The following is a 16,667-nucleotide window of genomic DNA, read 5'->3' as shown; positions in this document are numbered from 1 at the left end:
AAGAGCCAAGTGAGCAGGTGTGTGCGCTGGCCAAAGTGTAGTGTGGAGAGCGGAAGGAGCAGCGTGAGGATTTGAGTGAACTTTGAAAGGGCAACATTGTGACGGTTACGACTGGGTCAGAGCACCTCAAAAGTGGCAGCTCAAAGGATATAATGATGTTGTTGAATATCAGAGATCATCTAGTTGAGAAGGTTAGAAAAAGTCATTCAGTGTTTGTTTACACTATCTGGCATGTGGCTTCTTCCTACTGTTCATTGGGCCTTTAAATGCAGGGGCGCCGGCCCCAAAGGAATTTTTTGGGCCCCCCAATGACAAAAAAATCTAATTGGGCCCCCCTCTGCGCAGCTTGTTGTCACCACATCTCTAGGACCTAACTGTCCCATCAAAAGCTTTACAGTAACTGCTAATTAAAGGCTTGCAACTGTCTTGCCTTATTGTAGTTTCAGATACTAGTACTAAGCAAGCAATATTTACTGCTGGTGATTTGGTGACTGCATGCAAGTCCTGCATACGTATGCTAGTTACTAATCCTGATGCAAGATTAAAATAGCGAAACATAAAAAATGTGCTAAAGGCTTCTCTTACAGTTCTCAATGTATTTTTATTGTAAAATTTCAAAATGGAAAATTATCTTAATGAAATTAATTATTAATTATTATTATTATTAATTATTATTATAATAATTAATGAAAGATTTAAAAAAAAGAAAAAAACAAACTTAAATATATATTATCTTTTCCATTCAAAATAAATTGACATCATCCTCATCAAAACAATGAAAAACCAGCAGATTTTTTTAATATAGCTGCACATATATGCCAACAAAAAAATAACTACTTAATGTGTTGAATTTCTGTCATTAATAAATATTTCTTTTTCTTTTTTGTAATAGTAAAAAGAGCAAGAGAGAAGAGAAATCCCCCTCCAGACTCCTGCAATGATGCCACATGAATATCTTGCTAAACGTTTCCTGACTGATTAAATGGTGATTAAATGTAGGATAACACTAGTCATTAAGCCAACAGGATAATAGCACCTCACGACTAGCTACACACATTCTTGGTGAAAACTGGGTTATACATTGACGATATAATGTTCACTTGCTGCCTAATATATGCCACCCCCAGGTGCCATGATAATCATGTGTTATTCACTTCACCTGTCAGTAGTCATGTTGTGGCCGATTGGTGTATATAAATCTAAATAAATTTCACCATAAGGTGAATTTTTCCAAAGCGAACTGAGCTTCCTCTTTAGTTACAGTTCACAAACCTGGGTTGATAATATGTCATTTTGTAGTAAGAGAGTTTGAAAACTAGAAATGCGACATAACCTGTTTGATCGAAGAATATAAAATAAAGAAAACTGTGGACAGTGGGTGGGGTCTCTTTCAGGAATGACGGAGATGTTCTGTGACTTTGCAGTCATGCTGATAGTGATTGTGAGAGATTGCAGGAGAGCTCTGACCGGACACTGTGCAGGGACAGCAAAAGTGTGCTTGACAGAATTAATCAATCAGACTGCGTGGGCCTCCATCTCCTTCTGACCGTGGAAACCAAGACGACACAGCCGGGTCAGGGATGGGGAGGGACGGGCCGCTCCGAGTCATCTGTCATCAGGTTACATCCATTAATAATTCACTGAGACACAGACTCTGGCGCGTGGCACGCACAGCCAACATGCGTGCTGAAAGGGGTGTGAGCATGCACGCGTTGGCACAGGTGTGAACATTTGGATGTACTCACCTGTGAACTTTACGACCTGTTCACACTGAGCTCACCTGCCTAATGACATCTGAAAATACCCACTAGAAACGGAGGGAATTTTGAGAACTGTGTGTGATGGTAGTGTGACTTCTTTTTGAGTTCACACTCAGGGGAAATGTTTTGAAGAAGAAGGGTGAAAATGCACACTTGGTTGATGAGGTGCTGGCTTGCAACAAATCTATCAAGACAAAAAGCAGGTGAAGCTGCTCACACTCCTTTTTGCTCCGATGCATATTTATTAGTCTACAGACCAGTAAAACTGTCTTTGTCAGACAAAATGCAGCTTTAATCATTTATTGGTTTGATAATTAATGAAAAGGCAGTACTTGTTAATTTTAATGATAAGTCATACTTTATACACTTGTTAATGGTGAGCCAAAAAACAACAAGAAATCAACAGTTTAATTATTGTTACGGCAGTAACACTAGGAGTCTAACCACCTCCTTGGAGTGTGCAGTTGATGACTTGAGACGTCATCCCAGCGAGATCTCTGACGCCTCAGTGACTGGCTTTAATTGAACAGGCATCCGGCACAAATAACCAATTTATAACAGCTAAATTTAGCCCTCATTCTTTTAAAGGGCCACCAGCCCTAAAAATGAGGCTCCCGCTATCACACCGCTGTGAAGCTGTTGTAAGTAGTGAGAGATGTGACTCGGATCTGGATTGGCCCTCAGTGGTAGAGTGTACTAGAGCTGGAGGATTAGTGAAGTGAAGCTCTGTCTTCGTCTAATGGGGGTCTGGTTACTGATTTCAATACGGCCACTGGCGATTCTTTTCAACCTGTTAGCCAGTGCTGTGCTGTGTTGTATAGTGCCTGCCTTGCTGGTAAATCGACCAATACTGTATACGTCCTCTAAAAGAGATCTTTAAAGATACTGCCAAGCTCTCTAAATCACTTGAATTTGAAAGTTTCTGTCATTCCCAACAGCAGCAGTAAGACAACAGCTGGTGTGCACACAATGAATTACACCACCAGCAGCAAGTGATTATGTCCCTCCTGTTGGCGTGAAGTGATGACAAATGAAGGAGTTGTCTCTCACTTTCAGAGGGAGCGAGATTTCCCTGCAGCCTCGCTCCCTACACCTCATTCTGGGGTGCCATTGAAGTGAATTTTCGAGGAATATATGCAAGTGCATATGCTATCATCATCATAACATCAGTATTAAAGTAGTCTTTTAGCATAGAAGTTTATTTTATTTCAGGTATTTGTGTATGTTGTACTATTACGATTTGGTTCTTTTACTTTACAATGAGCACTTAATGTTCAGTGAAGTCTGCATGCAAAATCTATCTTCATATCTTTACAACCATTGCAGTTTATTTTTCTCTGCCAACCCATCATTTTTCAGAAGTCAGTGGTTAACTTCCAACCCTGCACTCATCATAGCATTAAAACTTGATCCACACACTTACTATTAACCTCCCCGAGGTACAGCATGCCTCTCAGTAATAGCGAGCACCCCTCAGTATGGCTTGTGTTCATTTAGGGAGCTTAATGAATTACAAGGGTTTCATAATGAGTATGTCTGAGCATTGCTGTGGGGAGGTCAGATGGTTTGAATAACTAATGAACCCAATCACCAGGCAGAACTTTAACATGCGTGGAACATTTTGTATATGCTGTTATAGAAGACATAGCTACATATTACAACCCCAGCCCTCTCACCAGCACCACCACCACCACCACCGTGAGACTCCAACAAAGTAATTTGGTTTTCCATTTCCTGTAGGCCTTTGGAGAGGCAGTTAGAACTCTCAAGTCCCATCAGGGAAGAACAGGGGAAGTAGGCCGAGCTCTACTTGGGTAAAAATAGAAGAGAAAACTTTGCAGTGTGCACTGATTGGCAAAAATATATCCAATTTCTGTCAGTGTAGTTCAGAGAGAATCAACCAGGTTCCTCAGGACATACGCACCATTTATAGTATCTTTTACATATGCCTTTAGGGTCTTGGACTGTTCCTAACCCATTAAAAAATCATTCAGATGCAATATTGGAAACATTTTGATGTCTGAAATGTCTTCAGTACACCTGATGATTATTGAAATGTAACAAACAGCATGAGGACTGTCTTTATGATCTTATTTTCATATTGTAAGTCATAATCTGCTGTTTTATTTCATCAGCGAACAATACCAAGCAATTACTAAATCAGATTTCTCCCAGAATGAAATGAGAACTACGTGAGAATGTCAGCAGAAATGACATGAAATGATGTTACCATCCAGTTCAAGTAAACATCAACTGTCAAACTTTAAATGAACTCTTTATACCCATACATTTTTAAATATAAAAAAGTACAATACAGTATTCTACTGCAGTAGACATAGTACAATAAGAGTCTACAGCCACCATCTTTACTATGTGTTCACCATCTTAGTTTAGCATATTAGCAGTTTGGTCGTTTGCACTAAACCCCAGCTGAGGATGATGGGAATGACATTAGTTGTGGCCAGAATTTGGTCAGAAAACCAAATACTGGACAAATCATGATAAGTGTGTGCATAATATCAAGTACATTTTGAGATATGTCACTGGATAAATGACCTGCTGGTGGTGCTAGAAAGGAAGTCACCAAACGCTTCATCTTCTGTGGACCATGAATAACTCTACACTGACTGACAGACTGACAGACAGACAGATATTTATCCCTTAAGCTACACCTCTAATGTGGCTAAAACTTCTGTTAAACATTTATTTTCCTTTACCCAAGGACAAGAAACATGACTTGGTCTACTTTCTTAGTGATACACACTAATTGTGCATGTGTACGCAGAGGTAGACACACTCCAACATGTACACTCACACACACAAACTGAATCACACATCCCCCTCCCATAATCTCCTCCCCAATCCCCTGGCCCCTGTCATTCAGATCTATGAACTTCCATTAGCAACCATCTGTTACAACCTGCAGCAAAGCTATTACACTTCACTCACAAGCACACTCACACACATATGAATGGACACGCTTACCTCACTCAACGTATGGCCGACTAACTTCTTCGAATCCTTAAGAGACTTTGCTGAAGCATCGCCTGTTTAACCTTCAAAGGAGAAGTCACCTGTACACTCACAAACACCTGCGGTAACTGCTGCCCACTACAGATGCATCAGAAGGTCAACAACCCTCATGCTCACACACAAACACACACACACACAAACAGTGGGAGGTCATTACAAACACACGCAGGTATAGGTTGCAGCATCATATTGTAAAAACAGATTGTTGAATCTCTAGATTATTCTGTCTATAGTATTGGGTCATTCTATCACTCCCACTGATAAAGGTCACTACATCCCACCCACTGCTCCTTGGCAGAATTTCACATTCGACAAAATGTCAGAACCTGATCTGCTCAATGGCAGTACGCTGCCTCCAGCACTTTTCTTCACATCTTCAATGCACACATTTATTTTAGCTCTGAATGTACCATTTTCAGCCAATTTGAATGCTCTGCATTCCCTTTTTTTTCCTAAACAAATGTCAGTGTACAGCAGAAGATTTATATTTTTTGCCGTGTTCCTGCCTCTCACAAAATCATTCATTTGAGTGACAATATGGGTTCCAGGCAGGAAGTGGTGGTGGGGGAGGTTTGATTCAGCATCTAATTATCCAACTTCTTTTTAAAAGGAAAAAATGCTCTCTGTGTTTAAGCAACTTGTTCACGTAGCAATAGCATCTGCTTCACTCCTTCATTTCCCCGTCAGCGAGAGACAAATGAATAGAAATGACTGCTTTGTGCTTTTTATGCAGCCGTCTCTCCAAGCTGCATAAAACATATATTTCTAGTCTCCCATGTGCGATTTTGTATCTGCAGAGAGGAAAGACAAAAGGAGAGATAGAGACACTTGAATCAGGGATCGCTGTGCTAAAACGCAGACGTTATTTTTTTTTTTCTATCATTTGCAAGGCAGTACTCTTGTCTGTTCGTTGTTTTCTTTCCTAGAGGGCACAATTGAAGACGATCATTTTATGAAAGGAGCTTTTGAAAAAACGCCTCAGCAATCAAATATAAAATATATGTTATACCACTGTAGTGAAAAAAATGAAATAAGCACTGCGCAAAAATAGTGCCTTGTTCGAATAGAAAATTGTATTTTCAATGACAAAACGACACAGTGTGGTCATCTGCTTTTGAGACTGTTTTGTAGAAGGCAAAATTATTATTTTTTAAATATATAAAATATGCTATTATGGTTCGCTGTTCTAAGCAGGTCAAAATCTGCCCCACCTCCAATCCCCCAGCCCTCCCCCTGTCAGACCCCTCCACCTCCGCTATCTCCTTCATCCTGGCGATTATCCGCCAGCTCGCTCTTATCAGCATCATCAGTTGAGAGGCCATATAGCAAAATGGTTCCCATGGGAGGAAGTCAATGTGCAAACTTTTGTGATACAGACCATAGAGATAGAGAAATAAGGCTCTTTTACCTCCCATTTTTAATTAGTCCTGTAATTGCCTTAAAATCTATGTAGCAGTGAAATTCCACATTAACTGTATAAAATAATGAATTCAATTTTAAACTTTATTTGGGTTCAATGATAGAAGTATTTGTGCTGTTTGTGGATGTGAAGATGTTCATCACGAGTGGGAGGCTGGATGTTGCTTGTGGGCGAGGTAGCTGTTGGTGGTGAGGTAAATAATCCCTATCTGAATGCAGGCCTGATATCCATAGCCTGCCTCTGACCCTGGGAAGCTCTTTAATTCCAGTGTGATGGAGAGTCGGGTTCTGCTTGAGCGAGTCCCTTCTTTTCTTCCTTGTGGAATGGACAAGGCAAATAAGGGGCTTGTGTCCTGAAAAGGAGCAGTTAGCTCCTGACGGACCACTGATCGTAAAAACAGGGGCTGTTTTCACAGTATGGCGCTCTTACATAACCAGATACACACGTACACACATAAAGTAACACCAAATTTATGTAAATCTATCAACAAATATCTCAAACAGTATTTTAGTAGTTGGGCACAGAAATGAGATTTGTCAAGTTATTCTTTCTCTACTGCAGAGCATACAGAGACACAGACAGACAAATCGATTTTATTGAATTGAGATTCGAGGTTTTTGAGAGCATCACCACAGAGTAGGCTACATCCTGAAAGAAGGAACTTCATGCATTAATGAACATGAACACAATAAAACAGGCTACTGGGATAAATCACGTTAGGGCAAGAAATTAGAGAATGTGTTTAGTCATGTAATTATCAAGTTATCGTTTAAGAATTGTCACAACATTTTAACCAGCATAATGCCAGAATAAACAGCAGCAATTCTACTGCTGTGCCAAATGTTTAATATTTATTTAAGTGCATTTTTTTATTAACAGAGCCAGTTTTATTTATTATTTTGGTTGGGTGGTTTTATGTTATTGAGGACATAATATTTTTGCACATTCCAATATATATTATATACACCAATCAGCCATAACATTATGACCAACTGGGCACCCTGGTGGTCATATGCATCAACATGCATCAACATGCAATATACTCTATTGATCCCCTGGGGGGAATTTTTTTTCTTTTCTTTTTTCACTCTTTTTTTTATACACAGACACACAGGCTGAAATGCACACTTCATGCACATGTGGACATCAAAAGGGGGGAGATGGTGGAGCTGCCGCGTTACCAGCGCCCCATGAGCAGGTTTCGGGGTTAGGTTGCCTTGCTCAAGGGCACCTCGGCAGTGCACAGGAGGTGAAACTGGCACCTTCTCCAGCTCCAGTCCACACTCCATATTTCTGTGGTCTGTGACTTGGAACCGGCGACCCTCCCGGTTCCCCAAGCCAAGTCCCTACACACTAAGCTACTGGCGCGGACCCAATTACCTTCGCCACTCGATGGGCCATTTTTAATAGGTACTGACTCTGCAGACAAAAACCCCAAGAGCTGCTCAAGTTTTGGAGATGGCTCTGACCCAGTGCGTCTTGTCAAGTCGCTCAAATCCCACACTGCCCATTTTTCCTGCTTCTAACACTCAAGCTTTGAGAACAAAATGTTCCACTTGCTGCCTGATATATCCCACCACTGACACGGTGCCATGTAACGAGATAATCAGTGTTATTTTTCACCTGTCAGTGGTCATAGCGTTATAGCTGATCGGAGTATATAATATATATATATATATATATATGTAATATTTTTAAGAATTAAAAGTTCATTGCTCTTTGAAAGGGTGTACTTGCATTATTATGCTTATCATTGTATTATTAGTATAAAACGGTCTTAAAATTACAATAACATTGTAGAAACTCAGTTACACATGGCCAAAATGATCAGGTTTCACAAGCAGAAGTCTGGACTGTTATACTATGTAGCTAAGGATACTACAGAAACATACAGTAGTGAACCGGTTACTAAAGTGTATATAACCACACTGATGTTTTCAGTGTTTGGGTAATCTGATTAACAAAAGGCATCTGTTTGGAATATATTTTTTCATCCTAAAAAACAAAGAGCCATTCGTTTGATGGTTGTACAAATCACTGCTAGTTAGTCAACTCAGTGGTGTGGAGTAGAGGAATGGCCTTGTGGTTATTGCATTATGGGCCTTTGCCAAATGGTTGAAAGCAAAAATAGAGTTGTACTGTAACTCACAAAACTACCACGCACGGGGGAAAAAAAACACTATAAACTTCTTTGAGTAGCCAATGTTGGTTTTCGTCTGATCATTGACTTTTCTGGAAAACTGTGGAGACAGTGAAGAAAAAAGGGCCTGGGGTAATAGGACAGATCCATTCTTGGCAGAGCAAACGAAGCCTTAGCACTTGAGCTTGAGCACACTAGAATGATCCAAGAAATCAACTTCACTGGACCGTTATACCTCTTGCAGAACAGCTCCGTTTCAGCAGGAAAGCACTGTCTTATTATAATGCCTGTGCTCCAGCAACTGGATGGGCTCAGACAATTAGAAGTGATCTTCAGAGAAGACATTTGCCAGCTCTGCAGGTGCGCCCACCAAAGCTATTGTATAAGTCTGAAGCGTAGGACTGCGGGAAATGAAAAGTTTGACTGCGTGTGAAAGACAAAAAGGGATGAGTTTGAAAGGATATGAGAGGTCATGCAGCTCGTATTTCACACAGGAGGAATGGCAGTTTTTTTCTGCCTGGGCGGTTGTTGTTTAAACATTCTCATCATGGTTAATGTACACAATCCCCACCACTTGTCCCCACAGAGTAAGGACACTCACGCAGAGAGGCCAAGGGAATCAGAGGTCGGCTTGCCTTTATTTTGCTTTTCCATCAGAGCAAGCAGTTAATCTTTGCGCGGCCCGGCTTATCTGGGCGCCTGCCACCTTAGCCCTGCCCAGGGAGGAAGGCATCACACGCCCTAGCCCTCTCTCCTCCTCCTCCCTCCCCTCGCCTTCCTCTCAGCTCAGTTCTCCTTGGCTGACTGGAGGAGGTGGCTGCAGATTGAATTATTCTCTCCGTTCCATTTCCCCAAAGTTTGCATTAATTTGCAGTGTGCTGTCACTTCTCTTCTGTTGTATTTGTTTCTTAAGTGGAAGCCGTTCAGAGTCTGTCTCAGCTTGTTGCATCGTCTCATATCAGCTGTGGCACTGGCCTGCAATCATGGTTATGCAAAAAAGAAACAGGACTTTTATTAGTGTTAGAGCACATTTGCAGAAGCAAATGCCCAGAGCTCCCCTGGAGGTAGGTGTGTGTCTATGTGTGTGTGTGTGTGTGTGCACGCGCTTAAGTCAGATTTCCCACAGGTCTCCCACTCATAAGATTCAGGACTTTTCGGTGACTTTCAAAGTCTTTATTGGTGATGTTTCCCAGCTTTTATATGTATATTGTATTGTATATATAAAATGTATAACATGTATTAGATTTTCCCCATTGTGGGACTATTAAAGGAATATCTTATCTTATCTTATCTTATATTTTAGGTTTAAGACAAGATCTTGGTAACTAATTGCCATTTACTGTTTAATTTGGTTTTATTTTATTTTGCTGTTTTTTTTTAAATGCAATTTAGTCGCAGATATTTAATTCACTGGTATAAAACAGAGAAAAGCTGCAACTTTTGAGTGAGCCAGTTAAATTTGAAGGATTTGATTTAAATTCCTCCTGTAATCATACCCCGCCCACATACAGTCTATTACCTGGAAATATGTCACATTATGGAAGATTGAGACACTCAAACTGCCATTTCACTGTGACTTTCAAATCCCAAAACCTGTTCGGAACTAATATGTGTGCATCATTTGTTTTCATTTTAATTTTATTTTTTTTACTATTTCATTTATTTATTTATTTTTATATAATACAAACCACACAGCCACACACTGACAATACAGAAACACACATTGTACAGTACAGACGTCTCAAAAATAGATTTACAGACAATAAAATAATAATAAATACATAAATAAAAAATACATGAAACACAAACAATTATAGAGAATATATGAACTAATAGAACAGTCTTTTACCACACTTAAAATAGAGAGACCTGTGAGAAGTCGTTGATAAAAGGTTGCCATATTTTACAGAAAAATAATCTTATTCCTTATTAAGTAGTAAGGAAGTTTACTTCTGAGCGCCACAATCTGACTTCCATTTAATTGCAATACATTTTTTAGCAATGACCAGTAGGATTTGGGTATGCTTGATGGAATGACTACATGTAAGATTAGAATTCGAGAGGTCACAGATCCCCCTTCTCTAGACCACATGTACAACAAAAGGACGAGAGATTGAGGCTAAACCCGCGTAGCTTGGAAGGGGTGAGATAAATCTGATGTAGAAAATGTAACCAGATTAACCTATATCTTGAATGTAGTGTACACGTAAGGCCATTGCTGCATAGGTTGCTCCACAGTACTGGGTCAATCTCTGTACCTAGAGCCTTCTCCCAAGTCTGGATCTTTATGGTTCTGTTGGTTCTAACTATTGATTGACTGTAGTAAAAAAGTAGTTCAGTTGGTGACATCTTGGGTAAATTCCCACTGTCCTTCAAGGTTAACTTTTAATGTAAATAGTTGAAAAAGTCTTTGTCAGGTAGTTGATATTTCTGATTTAATTGCTGAAAGTACATCAAAGATCCATTCATATAACAATGTTCAAAGCAACTGATGCTTTCAAGACTTTAAATAGCCTTAAAAAGCCTTTTTTCCCCACAAGGGAGTTTTGGGAGACAGAAAACCATCTTACACAAACATCTTATGTATTTTGTTTGGACTGAGTGAACAATGAAGGTTTTAAAGGTAATAGTTCTGATTGACTTTCCATCCCACTTATATACGTAACATAAGAGACCAAATGATCTCATTCAGTTCTAGCCTCTCATTGTTCAGTAATGAGGGCAGGAAAACTTTAGAGCTAAAGATCTAGAAAGTTTCAACCCTCCATTTGCGTAATCTAGGGGAAGTTTATTTAAAGTGTCAATTGAAAAAAATGCAGAAGAAACATGAATTGGAAGGGATTCAAATGCGACCTAGTATTAAAATAGGAGGGAGGTTGATCCACTTATCTTTATTTTATTTTATGAACTATTGGTTTGTTTGGGCAATTTAAAGACTTCTCTGTTAAAATGATCTGAGTCTCATTGTGTACTCTCCAGTCCTCAGGACAAGTTTTGAATTCATGCTGTCAAACTCTGGTTCACCTGCCTCTTATTCGCAACCCATTGCCCCTCCTCCTTTTCCTCATCCATGTTTTCTGCCCCACTGTCTTGAGCTTTGACAGTCTGTCATAGCATAATGACCTAACACTTCTTATGATTGGCAGGTGTTTTTCCTTACAGGCCAATGAAATAGTGGCTAAGAGATGTGGTTTGATGCCCTGTTACCTTGTTTTTTTGGCTGACTGACAGGTGGCTCCCCAAACTACACAGAAAGGAGGCCTGTTTGTTTGTTTATCGCCCATTTAATTCATCCTGTGTTTGAAAAGCTATACAGCAGCCGTTGGCTATATCTTTGGCTCATTCAGGCAGTGACCAGGGGGATGGGACGCTGCCTTCCTCTGCTGAATGAGTGACAGGGGAAAGGCATTGCAACGGGAGAGGAAGGGAAGATAGGCGTTTGCCTGGAGGCAGTGGTGGAGAGAAGGGGTACTGAAGGGGGTGGGGGGGGTATGTTCAGAGAGACAGTCGGGAGAATCTCAGAATATTGACCTTGGAAAACCCTCTCATGTATGAATAATTATCATCACTCCTATCCCCCCTCTCTGTCTCTTCCCCCCCTCTAGGTCGCTTGCCTCTTCTACTGTCTCACTCCCTCTTCTTATGGCTTTCTCTCTTTCTTTTTCATGTGTGTCCTTTGCTCCTGTAATCTTAGCGACCTCAGATAAAAGCAACCTGGCTCTTTTTCTTCTCTTTGATACACATTAATCCCTATCATTGATTACAAACTTACACGCTAAGGTTCAGTTTATCACATTAAGCCTCTACCATTTGACCCCCCCCGCCCCCCTTCCCATACTGTACAGTTTATATTACTGAACACCAAACATTACACTTATGCACTCAAGAGTGTAGGTTTGGTTTCACAAGGGGGAGGGGGATTATGAAAAATGGTTATTGGGTTTTCCAATTTAATGGTAATCTAACACGTAAAAAATAATCTAAAAATGCTGTATCACATGTGTGTATCTTTACTACACTTGCACTGTATGGTCTTATCTTTGAATGATATTGAATTCTTCAATTGCATCTTTTTTAGGCCAATAGAGACTATAAACGTCTTGAGTCTTGCCTGAAATCTTGCTCTTGGGCTACAGCTCTAAACATTAGCCAATCATAGAGCAGAGTTGAAGTACCTGTACCCTGAGAGGTAAAATGCAGGGCAAAGAAAGATCCCTTGTAAAGTTTAATTGCTGTGAGCGCAGGAAATAACTGAAAGCAACCTAGACAAGCATATCAATATTTTTTTTACCTCCTCTCTTCTCTAAGTGGAAGTATGGCAGCTAGACTGTAAGAAAACTGTTCAGAGAGGTTTTAGTGAGTAAATCAAACTATAAATGTAGGAAGGGCCCATCCCCAATGGAAGTTGCACGTATGATGTCTTAATTTTCCCTTCCTTGCTGTCACATTACGTTAGACAAAACCTAGAAAGTTTAGGCGATACCCTCACACACACTGTACCTAGGTGTTTCAGTGTAAAGGTCTAATCTGATTCTGTTACTGTAATCACAGTTTATGTTCACGATAATGGCATGCTTAAGAGGCATGGTTCATTTTGTTGTCTGCTCTGTTTTGAAACCTTGCTTGCTGCACTACTATTTCAGATGACACAGTGGAGCTGCTTCTTAAAAGCAGCCATGGCAAAGTATGCTAAGTGAAGGCGGAGGAGTACATCTATTCATTTAAATTGGTGCTAATGGCAGACTATTTAAAAGTCAATTAATTGCTAGGGGCCAAATGCACAGTGGCAGTTAATGCTGTCACAACGCTGAGTAGTAATTGGATGTGTTGATGGGATGTGTCTGTGTGTGCTAGTGTGTATTCCTGGTGTCTGAAACTGGGTGGCCACCTACTGTACCTCCAAAAACTCTCAACAAAAGCATCGTTTGTTGTCCAGTGAATGATATTTGTCATACAGCAGAGCATCACAGGGGAGCAGCGTAATAGCCTGGATTCAGTGTGTACTGTAGTTTGTGGAGATGCATTCACTGCTTTGTTATGAATTGTTTGCTTTCAATTTTCAATAGCTTTCACTGTTTTCTTTTACTTTGCACTATTGTTTCTCAAATCTGTTTTTGAATCTTTTGAATCCCTTTTTGTTTTTCTCAGTTTGACATCACTACCCACATCTCCATTCTCTCTCACCTTTTCATCCTCTTTCTTACTTTATCATCCTGCTCTGTACGGCGGAGAGGGAGAAGGCCTAAGATCGATGTTGGGCCTGCGCACACAGAGACCGGCAGCTGGCTGAATCGGAGTGATCGATCAGGCACAGAGCATTTGCTCTGCCAGACTGCTGGGCCATTGTGGATGGAGATTATTTCTAAATTATTACAGAAGGCAGATGCTTGTCAGAAGATGCTCTCTGTCAAGGTTAGACTGCTTCAGCGCTGCCTAGCTTTCGCCTTCTCTCTCTTTCTCTCCTTCTGTCACACTTTTGCTTTCTTCATCTTCTTAAATTCGTCTACTTTGCATCCTTTTTTCTTTCACGATTTCTTTCACTCCTGCAAGAGTTTTTCTGTTATTTTACATAGTCCACATTGCTCTTTTATATTATGTAGCTGTCTCTCATGCAGTGTGTTGTTTCCCTAACAGGAGATGTGTTTAGCGCGTTATAGGTGAGATAAAAGGCGCACAGTACCAATGGGAAACTGAAAGTGCCATCTGGTAAATTGACTTCATACACACAGACAGAACGGGCTGCACAGCATAATCTTTGACCACTGTTAGTTTATAATGATACTGAATATACCAGCAGGCTGCTGCACGTTTGAAGCTTTGTGGAAAATGAGTTTGTCTTTCTGGAACGATTTGAATAAGGTGTTTTCATTCTCTGCCCTTCAACAACGCTGAGTGCCTGCGTTCTTTAAAAATAGATGTTATGTGGATGGCTTTTGTACATCTTTGTGCTGGGTGAGTGCTGCGTGTGTGTGTGTGTGCCTCGGAGTCTGTGCATGTGTGCATAATGTTTAAAATTGATCATTGGAGTTTAAGATGTCTCCAATGTGTGTTTTCGCCCTTGTTAGACTGATTAGACTTGGGAACGGCCTTGTACGCCTTGGGCTCTAACTCTTGTCGTCTCGTTCATTTATCCTGAACACTGCTTTATTCTCCTCATCAGATATACAGAACAGAGGAGCTTGCTAACAACCATCTTAAGTCCATAAAATAAACAAATGTATTGACATAAAGAAAGAAACTCCAGGGTAGTTCTAATTAAAAGAACAGTCTGACCCTTATTTGTTTTATCCACGGTCAGGTGATCACATCAATTTCATGCGTCCAATACGGGGATGTGTTGAGCCTGCGTTATTTTGCATTTTTGTCCGCCAACATGGGGGACAGAGAGGAATATAATATTCATAGATACGTATTCCTTAGTGCATAATCACCTGAAAATAAGAATCATTACCTTAGAATGAGCCTTTTATAATCTACAGACGGCAGTGGTCACCCTTCCGTTAAGGCCGCCATGTTGAAACCACTATGTTCTACAGTAGCCCAGAACAGACAAACCAAACACTGGCTCAAGGTCCGTTCGCCTTTTTTTGTGTGTTTCATGGCCACCGTAGTTTTGCCTACACATTTCACAACCCTATTCCTTCACACTTGGAATGGGAGAATGAAGTGAGGGAGTTGCAATCTACAACTATGCGGCTAGATGGCACCAAATACTACATACTGGTCTTTTACAGCTGGAAGCAGAGGGAAGCAGTTAGCTTTGATATATCAAATGTGAAAAGTATACTTTCCAACAACCCTAAAATGTGGCCTATTTACAGGCTATATCTTGTGATTCTGGAGAGTTATATCAATGACAGATGACAAGACTTTTGATATGCTGTGTACAGTCTCTGCACCCAGCTGCTGTGTATTCATTTTTATGTGTGTTAACTCAACAAGATATAGACAGCATGGAAGCCGCTCTTTGCTGTGGTAGGTTTAACACCTCCGGGACCAACAGTATCTCGACGATGACTTTGAAACTGATTTTCTCATCTGACTTTCAGGGAGAAACCGAAAAGAGGCTGATGTTTCAGGCTCTTTCTCAATGTGTAGCAATCATGTTTACATAATCTGTGGTAGCAACTAACATACAGTAAGAGCAGGTGGTTCTTGGATGGTGCTTTGAACTCCAGATGATATTTCACTAATAAAGCATAACATCACATATTACCAGTCACTCTAGTGAATTAGTAGCTCAGAAAATAGAGCACACTCTATCCACAGCTGACAGACATGAAAAGAAAGCTATGGGATTATTTTCTATAAAACAGGACTGGGAGGAGGGTTTATAATGAAAAAGAAGGATTGGGATATAATTTTTGCACATGGTAACTTGGAATGGGCCTCCAGGTAGGGTATTACCAAATTATTGTCAAACCTTTACACATTTCGTCTTTTTCTTCCATAACCATCATTTATGTATTTAAGTGTGTGTGGTTATTTTTAAATGAATCATCCCATTTTGAAGATCCTGCATTATGTTAGCAGCCGCAGCACTTGTGAATGCTGGGCATCATCCCCTTGTTGAATATTCAGAGAATCATCTCTGTAACCGAGGAGTGTAGACTGTTTGAGGACGAGCCACAGCAGAGTGATCAAACATTTACACTGTTGGCCAGATGTTGTATGCATTAACATATGAAACCTGCCACCGAGCTAGATATGCTCCACACAATGAAAACAGTCTGCTTAATTTGGTAGCCAAAAGATATATTGACATAAAAGTGTGACGGATTATTGTTTTGAAATGTCGTCATACTGTATCTGCCATGTGAACCTGATTGTAGATCCGTCTTATGTTGTTTTTGCTGATGGAAATTGAATGTTCATATTGGATTTACAACAGCAGATCTAAATGTGAATATTTGATGGGACTGAGATTGATCTGGATGACTGAAGTATGTCATACATTTAGGGAACACACTTACACAAGAATTTTAAAAGCCTGATTATTATATGGCATGTTTCTTTGCACTCGTTTTCCTATTAGAAGACAGTGACGTAGTAAAGGAGATTTCACCACAACATATAGCAGCAAAAATGCTAATGAAGTGTTGAAATGTAAGTGTGTGCACATACTGTAAAACCAGTGACTAGTGATTACAGAAATCTCATCACTGTACGCTTTCATATAGCTCCACAGTACACTGTAGGTATTTAAATGCCAGGGCACTTAGCTCCATTTCTCTCTAGTAAAAGAAGATCTCCTCTGGGAGACATAGACAGTATGGTGGAGTTGGTGGGGGGTGGGGGGGGGGCAGGAACAGCT

General features: G+C 40.3%; 1 protein-coding gene across 2 annotated transcripts in view; it reads left to right on the top strand.

Moving 5' to 3' along the window:
* cacna2d2a (calcium channel, voltage-dependent, alpha 2/delta subunit 2a) overlaps nt 1-16,667 on the top strand; it is a 139,767-nt gene that overhangs the window by 41,817 nt on the left and 81,283 nt on the right. The window lies entirely within an intron of this gene.

This window comes from Morone saxatilis, unplaced genomic scaffold (genome assembly GCF_004916995.1).
Source record: "Morone saxatilis isolate NCDOM2014 unplaced genomic scaffold, NCSU_SB_2.0 Contig18, whole genome shotgun sequence".
Lineage (NCBI taxonomy): Eukaryota > Metazoa > Chordata > Actinopteri > Moronidae > Morone > Morone saxatilis.
This window is presented reverse-complemented; position numbering and strand designations above follow the sequence as displayed.